General features: G+C 37.4%; 1 protein-coding gene across 3 annotated transcripts in view; it reads left to right on the forward strand.

Annotated features, from left to right (window-relative positions):
- The first annotated feature begins 350 nt into the window (after positions 1–350).
- The window catches only part of SYTL5 (synaptotagmin like 5), an 84,201-nt gene continuing 71,854 nt past the window's right edge, over positions 351–12,697 (forward strand). For all 3 annotated transcript variants that reach the window (XM_053457420.1, XM_053457423.1, XM_053457422.1), the window contains exon 1: positions 351–441. The gene's annotated coding sequence lies outside the window, so the exon portion shown is untranslated. The remainder of the gene's footprint in view (positions 442–12,697) is intronic.

Consider the following 12,697-nt stretch of genomic DNA (forward strand, 5'->3'; position numbering starts at 1 on the left):
TAAGGCATTTCTGGGGGCAGATGTGCATAACTGGGGGATATTTTTCTCAATCAGCTTTTTTTAAATATGAAAAAATAGTTTACATTAATTAATATTTATTCGAGCAAATATGGTAAAGAAAAGATAATAGCAATATTAATAGTACTACTGCCCTTTCTACAGGACAGCACGCGTGAAAAACAACCCAGAAGTAAAAACAATGGTAGTTCTAGAAGCGGCCACTAGGTGGCACCAACAAACCGATCTCCAGATGTGCTTTATAAGTACAAAAATCAGAGCGAACGCTCTATATGACGTCTTCAGCTCTGGCTGATCACGTGCTTTCATGCTACCCTCTGCTGCCTGCATCAGCTTTAGCTTCAGCTTAGAGTGCAGGTTACGTGCGGGCAGACAAACTAAAAGGGAAGCAGCTCTCCATCACACTGCCCTATGGCCTCAACAGTAAGTACCTAACTATCTGTGCATTTCTATCAGCTGCACGGTGGATGCCTTAGTGCAGATCACTTGCATCTTTATTTTCATTTTTGGAGGTCCTTAGGTTGAGTATCTTATTGGGATGCATCACTGACCCCTTTTTTTGCAAAGCAAGTAAAGCTACCCAGCAAGATGTCCAGCCATGTCATCTCTGTGCATTTCAACATGTCAGTTCAAATCATTATGTTTTATTAAAGTATGTATGTAACATGAGATAAATTGCATTCAGTTGAGCTAAAAGACATCGATGCAGTGTAGTTAGTTTAATGGACAGATTAATGGCACTTGATGTGTTTGGTTTAAATGCAGCCATCACCACGTTCAATGGTAAATAATGGTTTGTAATGCGTCTTTCTTGTGTTGTACATTAACTTACTATAAAACAGAACATATATGAAACTTTGTCTTCTAAGCTAGTTTGCTTCACACATTTCCCTGTGACTAGTAGTGTATAGGTTTTTGGCTTCTGAAGATCAATAGACATATAGATAGGGTTTAGAATATGAGTGCTATAAGCAGCGAATAGTCAGTACATAGAACTGTAGAAAAGGGGAAAAACATTAACCCTTTGTCTGCTTGCGGTGACAGTAATCCATTTGAATTTCCAGCTAGGTCTTTTGTCACACAATAAGCTGACATTATTTCAGTGTATCATTGATAGCGTAAATAAATGTATTCGTTTTATAAACATTTCTGATGGCAAATAAATAATTGAAATTGCTTCATCAAAGTACATTACTTTGATGTAGATCTCATACAATAAATATTTAATTAAATATTAAGCAGTTTTATATTATTGTGCTTTTGTAACCTTTTCTTGTACGTCACATACAATAGGCATTTAAGTTATTATTTTGTTACAATTGGCACACAAGTGGGAATCATTTTATGCATATAGCACACATACGAATAGCAGTTGCGCTCTTTTGTCACTTAAAAGCTTTATTTTCCTGAATTCAGATGCATTCAGATTTTGAAAGCAAAAAAAATTGAGAAAAAAAAGTAATTTACAAGCTCTGTGGTTGAATTTGAATGTAAGATACAAGATGCCTCTTAAAGAATTGAATTGAAGAAGATCAACTCATATGTGCCCCTTGATTTCCTTAATACATTTTCTCTGTTATTACATAGAATAATTTTGTATAACATAAGTTATGAGAAGACATGTTTATTATGGAATTGATAAGTGTGATGTGGACCCTAAAATATGTATGATGACCAGCATGCAAAAGATAGGAAATATATGTAACCCACCCAAAAACAAAGAAGTAATTCTCCATAGGTTTGCAAGATGTAAATTAAGAGAAGATAATCTATATTAACAGCTCACAGATGGTTTAGGATTGTGGAAGTTGTAAATCATTAATTGGTGGACAATCACAAACTTCCTGTTCTACCTACAACTAATAGGTTTAGCTCTCCCTTTATAGATAACAATGTAATCTAGGCAGTATTGAGCATATACTTATTTGTTTTATATTATTATTATAATTATTATTTTGTTTAATAGCATGCGTTTCAAATAAAATATGTTTTAATGCCATCATTGATATGTTCTGCTGTGAGGCCCAAATGTATTTATATATTTTTTAATATCATTATCTACATCTGGAATACTGTTGAAAAATATTGAGGATCAGGTGCATAATATATATGTATGTAGACTTGTTTGTTGTATTACATAGGTGTCATCTGATTTCATGTTCATGGGGTTAACCAAGACCCTTTCCTCCACGCCATTTACACATGTAAAGTTTCATATACTTATCTTGTTTCTTTTGTTAGGTATCACCTTTTATCTGTTTTATCTTGTGGAACATCTGAAATGTAGCCTAAGTTTGACATAGGACCAGTGTATAGATTACAGGAAGGCAATATGGTACAAAGCAAGGACTTAAAACCGTACCCAGTAATGGTCTATATGTTGACTAAGGTATTTTGGGTGAAGTTGGCCATGATCTAAAACACCTTTTTTGCATCAAATGTGATGAAGAATGAGGAGCAAATTAGATCAATGTTGTTTGAGTAGTTTGGGGTAGTTTTAGATGATGGGTCTGCTTTAATTCTTTCAGAGCAGTAATTTCATTCTCATTGCATTGTAGTAAGGGTCTGTACACAATAGATGGTGTATATCATTTTCAAACAGAAGTTCCCTTTGAGCTGTTATGTCAATTAGGGCATTTTATCAGACAGTGTACCATCTGTTTTCTAAGAAGCAGGGCTGTAAACCAGAAATAATTTAGGTTATATTGTTCTCTATACATAAATAAACTGCCGGCCAGCTATAATGCTTTTCCTAATCATGAAAAACTAATTAGATGCCCTTGGCATACTGAAAGGAAAAAAGTGTGCCATAAAGAATAAGAAGATAACAGAAGAATGCCATGATTAGTTACTTAATGATACAGTTAAGGTTTGGATCTTCTGGATGCACCTTTAACCCCTTAAGGACAATGGGCGGTCCCTAAACCCATTGAAAACAATGCATTTTGAGCCCGTATGTGTACGGGCTTTGTCATTAAGGGGTTAAGACATTCATTTTAGGAATTTAGGAATAATACGTCACCTTTTCTGAGAAATTTCCATAAACCATCCACAGAGGATTAAAAAAGGGGCGCTGTGGGCTCTTTTTTTTTTTACTCTTCCTAGAAAGCATAGGCGAAAAAGGGCATTCTTCGCTTGCATCACTCTTAAAGCCTCGAGCCGTAATGGAAGACCGATTTATTCATCTACCAGTTGAAGCTGGGTATGGTTTATGAATAACATGACATAACTCATGCCTGGTAAGATTTAACACAAGAGAGCACCATGCCATCACTAAAGAAACCCTCCAGCCATCATATAGACTTTAATGCATATTATTACTGAGAGATCCCCTTAAATTAACATGTGTCCGCTTTGCAAATGCCAGAGGGGTTCTGCAAAATCCCCCATATGTATTATTATTATTATTCCCCCTACCAACAGATATTTTCCATACCCTGACATTTCATATACTTACCACCAGTCAGCACCAGTGCTCACTCAGGGAATGTTGCTTTGGGGGGCCAACAAGACCCCCAGTGTACACATGTGGAAAGCGGTCCCATTGCTTTCAGTAGCAGAGCTTTCCTGCCACTGATTGGTTGCATGGACCACAGATTAGGCGGGGATGGGGAAGCTGCAGCCTCTTCTTAAGAAAAACTTTTCAAGAATCATATTAACGTATTTCACTGTGCATTCTTCTTTGGCTAGGGTGTCTGGGTCATTAAACTGATACAGATTGTATGTCTGTTTTTCTCTCCATTGAATCCTTTATGCATACTGTCTGCGTAATTCCAAGTTGAACTTGCATGAAATGAATGGGCGTTTAGTTTGCATAGTTGTGATCGGCTGTCACTCAACTTGTTAGCATGTGAGTAGAACCACTAATTTTAGTGGAAGCTCAAGTATGCGAGTGGAGCTGTCCAGCTAAAGACCTGGGATACAGAGGAACTTAAAGCATGGGGATTGTTATTTGGGAAAAGGTTTAATTTATTCTATATCATGTTAAATTATAGCAGATTCTTTAAACAGCAGATGGAGTTCACTGCTTAGATATGATAATAAAAAACACTGAATGAGCAGATGCCTACACAATAAAATTAGGGCTAGGATTAATTTGCATACAAATAACGCATCATTCTGATAAACAACATAATCACACATTCTTCAATGAAATTAAAACAACAGAAAATAATGATTTGTAAGTATGAGTCATGTGTTCTTGCCATGGGCAGCTCAGATGATACCAATACATTACAATAAAAATGGGCAACAAAAATATAATTGATATCTGTATATTGTACCTTTATTTTTTTTTCCTGTTTTATTCCTGTACCGAACATATTACGGTAAATATTTATAAAAACATTTCTATGTGTCATTATTTATAAACCTCTGTACAAATATATTTTGATTTAAAGGACTTACGGTTTTAAAAGGAAATCGTCAAACTCTTCAAACCTCAAATTATAAATCTATGTGTAGACAGACATTTAGTATATATATTAAGGAGGAGGGCAGGGGCCCGGTTGGCGTTTAGCCCACGATGATCGTTCTGTGGTTGAGTGCACTTTTTAAAGTTTAGGAATTACTGCTTAAGTGTCTCTAATGGTCTGGGAGCCGTCCTCTGTGCAGCCATAGTAACGCCAGCCATATTATTAGAGTCTATTCAACAAAGAGGAAGTGGATGCAGGATGGAAGTCCAAGCTAAATGTCTAGATTGCAAATTTATTGCTGCCATCTCGCATTTAGAATCAATAGTTATAACTCAATTTACATCGGCAGCAGCACATCAACTTGACCAATCATGCCCTTCATCACTTTTCTTATGGACGGAGGGGGTAAAGTGATTGAAAAATAAACAATTTTTAAATAAAATAAATCCATGCCTACCATTACCAAGTACCGTCCTCCCCAGGATGGATGCAGTCTTATAGAAATGCCAGCTTGTTTGACCAGAAGCCCCCATTACCTATTATTTTTGTAAGTGAAAACTTGTCATGTGATGCACTACTTGGCATGTCCTGTTTACAAATGGTATGGCCCTACTAATAAATACTGACAATTGCAAGCAAATTAGATAATAGTAAAGATCCACATTGCTTTTTGGAAGAGTCACGTCAAAACTGTTGCCTTGTTAAAAAAAAAAAAAGCCATTCTAGAAAAAAAAATATTAGAGGTCATCTCAGCCTTGGATGTCATGACGTGTCGTGTGTGAGGCAATAGCTTTGAATGGGGTGGGACTAGCTGCTCATAAGTGGGCAGGGACTATAACTGTAGTGGGTGGGGAATAGACAAGACCAAACCCTCTTCCTCTGCACAGAGAAAGAAGAAACTGTCCCAGAGACCCTGAGAGGCAGCAGGTTTCACAGATACTCCGGGTCAAACCCAGAGAGTTCCCGGGTATACTCGTGTGTAGTGAGGTACATCCTGGTGTCCAAGAAGTGACGCCCTTCTGTAATATTTTGTTGTTATGCAAATGAGGCGTGTGTACCAATAAAACTCAGGAGCCATTTGTGGGTGAACTGGTGTAGGCTTATTGCAGGGTGAAAACATGAGATGTGTATTCATATTTATTGTTTTATATAGTGCTCACATAGAGACTACCAAATTCCTGCCTTAACCGAAACTAGATATGGTATATATCATCACACAATTTGAATGCTGCTATGTGATTGGTTGGAACATACATATGCAAATACACCTTCAAACCTAATGCTTTTTTAAAAAATGATTTTGTGTTTAGTTTTAGTTTACATTTTCACATAAAACATTGCATAAAAACTAAATCAAGTTATATAGAGGATAAATCAGAGTATAGTAATAGAAGGCCATTTTACCATAGGGTTTCTGATCATGCGGGATGATAAATACGATTTGACCTTGAAACTGAAATGTGTGACATAGAAGAACCGCATGAGGACAGATGTGCCTGCAATTTTGAAATGCGAAATCTCTAAGGGACTCTGCGTCTACTGTATCACCTCTTAAAGCTCGTCCAAAAATTATTTATTTTAACAAAATGAAAACAAAGCACTGTTTCATGATTTAAGACAATTTTAAACAATGTGACACAAAAATGTAAAAGCAATATGCAGACAGTTAATTTTGCTAATTTTTTTAATTATTTTGGTCGGACAAAACCCAATCAACAATTTTTTTTTAATTATTTTATTTTCTGGTCATTGTTGAAATTATTATGATTGACAATAGCATACCTCCCAACAGTCTTGGTTTTTGGACAGATATCCCCTGTCCAAGGTAGCTTCCTCACTGTCCAATTTTTGCATGATGTATGTAGTATGGGCAGGGCCGGCCCAAGGCAAAATGCCGCCTGGGGCAAATTTTAAAATGCCTCCCTCCCCCTTATCTACCCTTTCTCTCCCTCCTTTCCTGCCGCCCCCCCCATTATCTACCCTTACCCCCCCCCCCTTGTACTTACCTTTCAGCAGTCCTGCGGCGAGTCTCCCTGTTCGGTCTCAGTGCCGAGCTTACAAGCTGGCACCGAGACCGAACAGGGAGACTCGCAGCAGAGGAGAGAGAGAGGGGTGCCGTGCGGGTACTGACTTTCTTGGTAAGCGAAAACCACTCGGCGCCCCTTTCTCTCTCTTTCGCTAAAAAATAAAAAAAAATAAAAAGTGCCGCCCCTTCAAAAGTGCCGCCTGGAGCGGTTGCCCCACTCGGCTCCATTGTCGGACCGGCCCTGAGTATGGGCCAGTTGGGGAGGTCCTTTGACTGGTCCAGACAGGTAAATAATAATAATGGAGATCTGGGCTATTACAGCACAAATCTCTATTGCAGCTCCCAAGTGGCCTTCTGTGGCTATGCGGGTAATGTAGACGGTGACACTTCTGGGCCTGGACTGTCCCTCCTCGACCCTTGCCACAACTTCAACATTGGTGTCCAATTTGGAAAACCTAAATGGGGGTTAAGCGGTAGTAAAAAGGAGTGTTGTACCCAAAATCTTCTGCACAGAACAATTTTCTAGCATATGGTTCAGAAGTGGCCCTGCTATGTACAATTGTGAGTGTATTTTTACCATTTTTCTCAGCAAAAAAACAGATTAAGTATCTTGTGGATGCACGCTAAGCATTGGTTAACAGATAGAAACATTAAACACAGAAACAAAATCTAATTGTATTTTTTAGCACTTTATGTGTGAACATCGATTTTTTATCAGTCATTAGGCTAAGCCTATGATTTAATGTTCTTTGCGATCTGAACTCTCAAAGCTCCTTGCCAAAAGAAGATGTAGAGTTATTTAATTGTGTATTAAAGTGCTATACATCAAGCAGCTTAATGCATTAACTGTACTCTGTAATAACATCCTCAATTTAACACAGCTAATGTGTTAAATTATAGTATTTTGGACAGCCAAAATGTGTGGGGCCTTTAAATAGCAGGTCCTGGGCAAACTCCCAACACTGGCCACTGAATTCATTGAGTTTGTTTCCATCTGTATACAGAGGGAGCCACCAGGACTATTTCACTTAAACTAATTTATGAAGTACTTAGTACAAGAAAACATGTACGATTTTAACTTGCACAATATTACATATTATTAGATGATAGGTTTTCATTAGCGAGATATTGCATAGAAAGAGATATGATAACCAGTCAACCAAGAACAGACGGCAACTTAATAGCCTGCCCTGCAGTATGTCCCTCCTCGATAACGTCTCATGTTTTAGCCAACTTGTGCTCACAGGAGGCTATTCTAGGGCAAAATGGAGGAGCTTCCGGTGATGTCCTCTCGCTGCGTAATGCCTGGAGTGACCACTGATCCAGTGTTACTTATTCTAGATAGATAATTTCTCTCAGGTATAAGTGAAGCAAACTAAAAGAGCAGTGTTTTGCCAAGAAACACGATATATTTAGTGCAGTGGCTGCTGAATACCTCCTGGCCGGCGGCATCACGATCGAGAGGTTGAAGGTTGAACTGGGCCAACGGTGGGGTTGAAAAAGCTAATGTGCGTTCACAAAGCAACACTCTGCAGTGAATGGGGGTGCTGAGGGGACCTCATTTAAACCCTACAGTATGTTTAAATACCTAGGGTAATAATTTAAAAGTCACGCTTCCTATAACACATGCTGCTTCTTAAAGCCCCTTCAAGTGAGTTGTCTCAGTAAAGGTTACTTCTCAGAGAAAAGTGCGACTTTAACTTCTCACTAAAAGCATTTTCTTCAGTATATTTTGACTGTATACCTTTAAGACCTTGGTTTACCCTTTGTTGTTTGTAGATTGACACAGCCATCAAGCTGCGTTCTGCATGAGTGGGCTGGCTAGCTGGCTCACGGTTCATTTAGACTACGGCTTTCACTGTATCATGCAAATGTTCTGCATCTACTCAAAAGAAAAACGCTATCAACTGATAAATAACAAAGTAAGCAAAGGCTTTAGTTAAAGATAAAAAATAAAGATTCGATCTGTGGTTTAACTTACACGACTGTACTATGCTGTCCTCAAAATCTCACCTCTGTCCTCACTAGGATATACAGTGTGTTGTTTTGGAACATTATAGAAAAAGATAAATAATAATAATAATAATAATAATAATAATCATCATCATAATAATGCAACCTCTCCTAAAAATGGATGGGTGAAAATGTTAATCGTACTGCAAAGCAAAACTCATTTACTAAAGGGTTCACACTTGTAAATGTTATATTGCCTCCTTGTGCCAAGTTATAATTATGTAATTTATGTCCCATATCATGTTCTTTGGCATCGAGAAGACCTGCATATGCGCTATTGACTATTGAATTATGGTAATAGGTTCCATTTTAGCCAATGGAAGATGCTATGCATCTTCTAAACAATGTGTACACACATTGTGTGCTTCTGTGCAACCAGTAGCCATTTAACATTATACAGATTGCACCCTGTTTATCAATGCCTACCTTTCTGGCACTATACCACCCCAATGGGTTAACTATGCTTTTAAGATTCCTTTCTCACTTGGCACAACATGACAAGGGTAAGATGGCGGTGTGTGGGCTCCATACCTCCTCATAGTGTATGTTACTTAACATCGTATGTCTCTTTTTTCAGGTCTGGTGTTTCCACTTCGTAATGTACTGTACCAGGAGACCCTTCTTAAAGTACCTCTGTGCGTCTTCTTATATAACTGACTGCCCAGCATAAAAACACTGTTCCTACAAACGCTTGAGATGGTAATCTTACCCAGATTTACTAGTTTTATAAAATAGCATGTTTTCTTCTTATTGTGTTGATGAACAGAATAGATGACCATGGTTAAACTGACAGCACGCAAACAAAGCCTTCTCTCATACATTGTATATGAACGTAGCTTAAATAGATTTCTTCATGTATATAATTAGTCCTTTTTAATCCCTTAAGGACTGTACACTTCGTGACTGAGGCTGTTTTAACATTGTAATTTTCTTCTCACTCGTTTAGTGTACCCTCACAAGTTCAATATTTTTTTAGCTTTTTTCAGAACAAGAAAGGCTTTCTTTGGATGCCATTTTTGATCATATCATCTCATTTCCTATAAAAAAATATAAAATAGGGTAAAATTTTTTAAAATCTTTTAGTCATTTATTAAAGCTAATGAAAGTTTTTTGCAAGTTATAGGCAATAACTAAAGTTATTGTTCTGCTATTTCAAAACCATTTTTCTTTCAAATCTGGTAATGTTGTCCCCTTGTCCTATTTGGGGCATCTTTGAAGACAGTCAATACAATTTACTCCCATCAAACCATATATTTTTGAAAACTAGACACTCCAGTGTATTTCAAACGTTGGTATTTTAACACTTTCCGTGCACTCATTTTATTACCAGCCTTAGTCAAACTTTGTGATAGTAATTTATTTTGTGGGGTTTTTCTCCAAACAAATTGTACTTCAGATATATACTTCTAGCTCCTGGTATATGTCACTTCAAAACAATATCGAATATGTGTTTATTTGACGCTTATTCAATGCCATGACGTGCCAGGCAAGTCATTGGTTGTTAAATGACGTGATGTCACTGACATGTCATTGGTCATTAATTGGTTAATAGCACAACATTGGGGTTATCAGCTGTAATGTAAACACCACAAATGCTTATTGAAAAACAACTTTTATTACGAACAATGTGGTCATATCAGCACAGATTTCATGACAAACATTAATTCAGCATCATGCCATTAGCACCCTACTGGGCGATGAATGGTTAATTTAGAAGAAGATGCGCTTTTTGTTGTTTCTGTGTTGATAAGTTATGGTCTGGAGAGATCATCACTGCAGTAATAGCAAAAACAGGAATGACAAAATAGGAGTACATTTATTTTAAAAACTTCATAATGCTGCAGATCCATACAAAAAAGGACCTAAATACATGTCTTTTTTCAGATTTATTAGCATTGGCCTAAAGGTCTATAGACTGTAGGCTACATGAATTAAGGATGGGATTATTTTTGCAATGATATATTTGATGTGAAGCTGCTCTCAGTGGAAGCCTATCTGCTCCAGGGAATGCTTTCTGGATTTAGGTTGTTGATTTCTTATCTGTGGCATTGCAGATGGCCTTTCAGTTATTAGAGGTTTTGAGAGTCTACATCACAATAACCCACAATTGGAAAGTGGAAAGCATTTGATTGGGGCTGATCTGGGACCAAAATATTGCCCCCAGCATTTAAAGACACAGCTGATAAGTGTGTCTTTAAATTTATTTTTCATACATAATTTTTACCACCTATCCTACAAAATACAAGATCGGAAACAGGCCCTTCATGCCGTATATGCAAAATAGGCTCTAGTTCAATGGCCTTCCAGGCATTTACCTGCACCAGACCATTTTCTTAATGTATCCTTATAACATCTCATTCCTTTTACTAGCGCAGTATTTAAAAGCCAGTTAGAAAATTTTAGGTACTAGACTGATTTTTTTTACAAACTTGAAAATGTCCCAGAGGTTGATAGAAACCAATACAAGAGGGAGACTTAACCTGCCTGTACAATTTATCTAGCCTAAATCTAGATGAATAACTGAAATCAGCTGCTGGAGAATTCTTAAATTTAAGCTGTTAGATTTATCTTGCTAGATAAGATCTTAAACCCAGTCCAGCTCTAGTTGGGTGTCAGGGGTGCATTGCACTTAAGCTGTGCCGAAGAAGCTGCTTCAAAAAGCCAAAGTGTCTGATCCAGCCATATGTTCATTTGACATTTTTGGAAGAAACCTGGTCTCCCCTCTGTTAGCAGGAGGCACTGAATTCAGACATTCTCAAAGTTGTCAGCAGTGACACTTTGCTGGGTTCACTGATGGGACCCATGATGGAAAGAAGGGTTGATCCTTGCTTTTGCTGATGTCCCCATACCAGCTCAAGGAGGCGGAAAACCAAAAACATTGCTAGGTGGCTACTTGGGTAACCTGGGCAGGTGGTCATGTCTGTCACCCTTCCCACTTCTATTGGTAGCCCCATCCACCTTAGGGACCAGCTACCATGTCCCAACCTCGCAACCAAACACAGGTGTTTAAGGCATTCATTATTTTTAAATGTAATGTCCCTTAAATGTTAGCAGCTTTAATGTGTTCTTCACAGATTTAACATTGAAGCCTCCTCATACTGCATAACATTATTATGTGTAAAATGATATGCAAAATAAAATCTACAAAACAATCAACAATAATAGCAAACAATATGCTCTGACTGAATGAAAACCAGGAGAATGAGCACCTGGGAGCTCTCTAAGGGTTTGATCCTAAGTCGTTTAAGGGTTTTAGCTTGAATCTCTGGGGCGAAGGGACAAAACTCAGGTCATAGGACACAGTCATCATACTCTTCATTGATCTGGTGATATCTGAAGCTCCTAATTAGTGCTTTTTGCTGCCAATACGTTATGGTTGATATCCTCGATGAATGCAGGTGACTCAATTAAGTGTATCTTTAAATAATGACAATACAAGGTTTCCATGAGGACCGATAGTAGGGCAATTTTGTTAAAACATAGAATCTTTGCAATGGGCTATTAAGGGGTTAATGTTTAAAGAATCTCAAGGCCAGAGCATTTAGAAAGTTCCCAGGTATGATGAGCACTTTAAATAAAAAAGTAATGTCTTCTTGCTCCAGCTACTGACAGTGTATTAAACATTTATACTGTCCAACACCATGATAATGCTACCAATGCGGAGCTACCTGTAAAACAAAATCAAATAGGTTTACACCACCAACAATGTAATTTCTGTAACAATGTCCCAATGTGCAACAAGCCCATGCATTATTATATAGGTCCATAAATGTTTATTCCTTGCCCTAAATCCTACCGCATAAAATATACAGCAGTGAATTCCATTTCATGCAGTGCCAAATGATGCAATACATTTCCAACCATCCTGGGTTCCATGCACTTTAAGATTATTTACATTTTTATTTACCGGCTGATCTTTACTTTATAGGGATTCTGTAGTATTTCAACTTGCACGGCATTTGATATTGAGAAATGCCGTACTAACTGGCGTGCTTATCAGATGTTTCAACCCCTAAAAAACTAAGGGTATTTTATTTACCCTCAAGGACTGAAGGGGGTTCAGCACTTTTGCTATTTTATTATTTTTCAAGCATAATTTCACCCGCTCTCATTTAATTTAATCACATACATTATATATTGTATTTTTAAGGACCAGTAGGGTTTAAAAAACAAAACAAAAAAAACATATGTATATAGATAAACATTTATTTTTTATTGATGAAAA

Source organism: Spea bombifrons, chromosome 2 (genome assembly GCF_027358695.1).
Source record: "Spea bombifrons isolate aSpeBom1 chromosome 2, aSpeBom1.2.pri, whole genome shotgun sequence".
NCBI lineage: Eukaryota > Metazoa > Chordata > Amphibia > Anura > Pelobatidae > Spea > Spea bombifrons.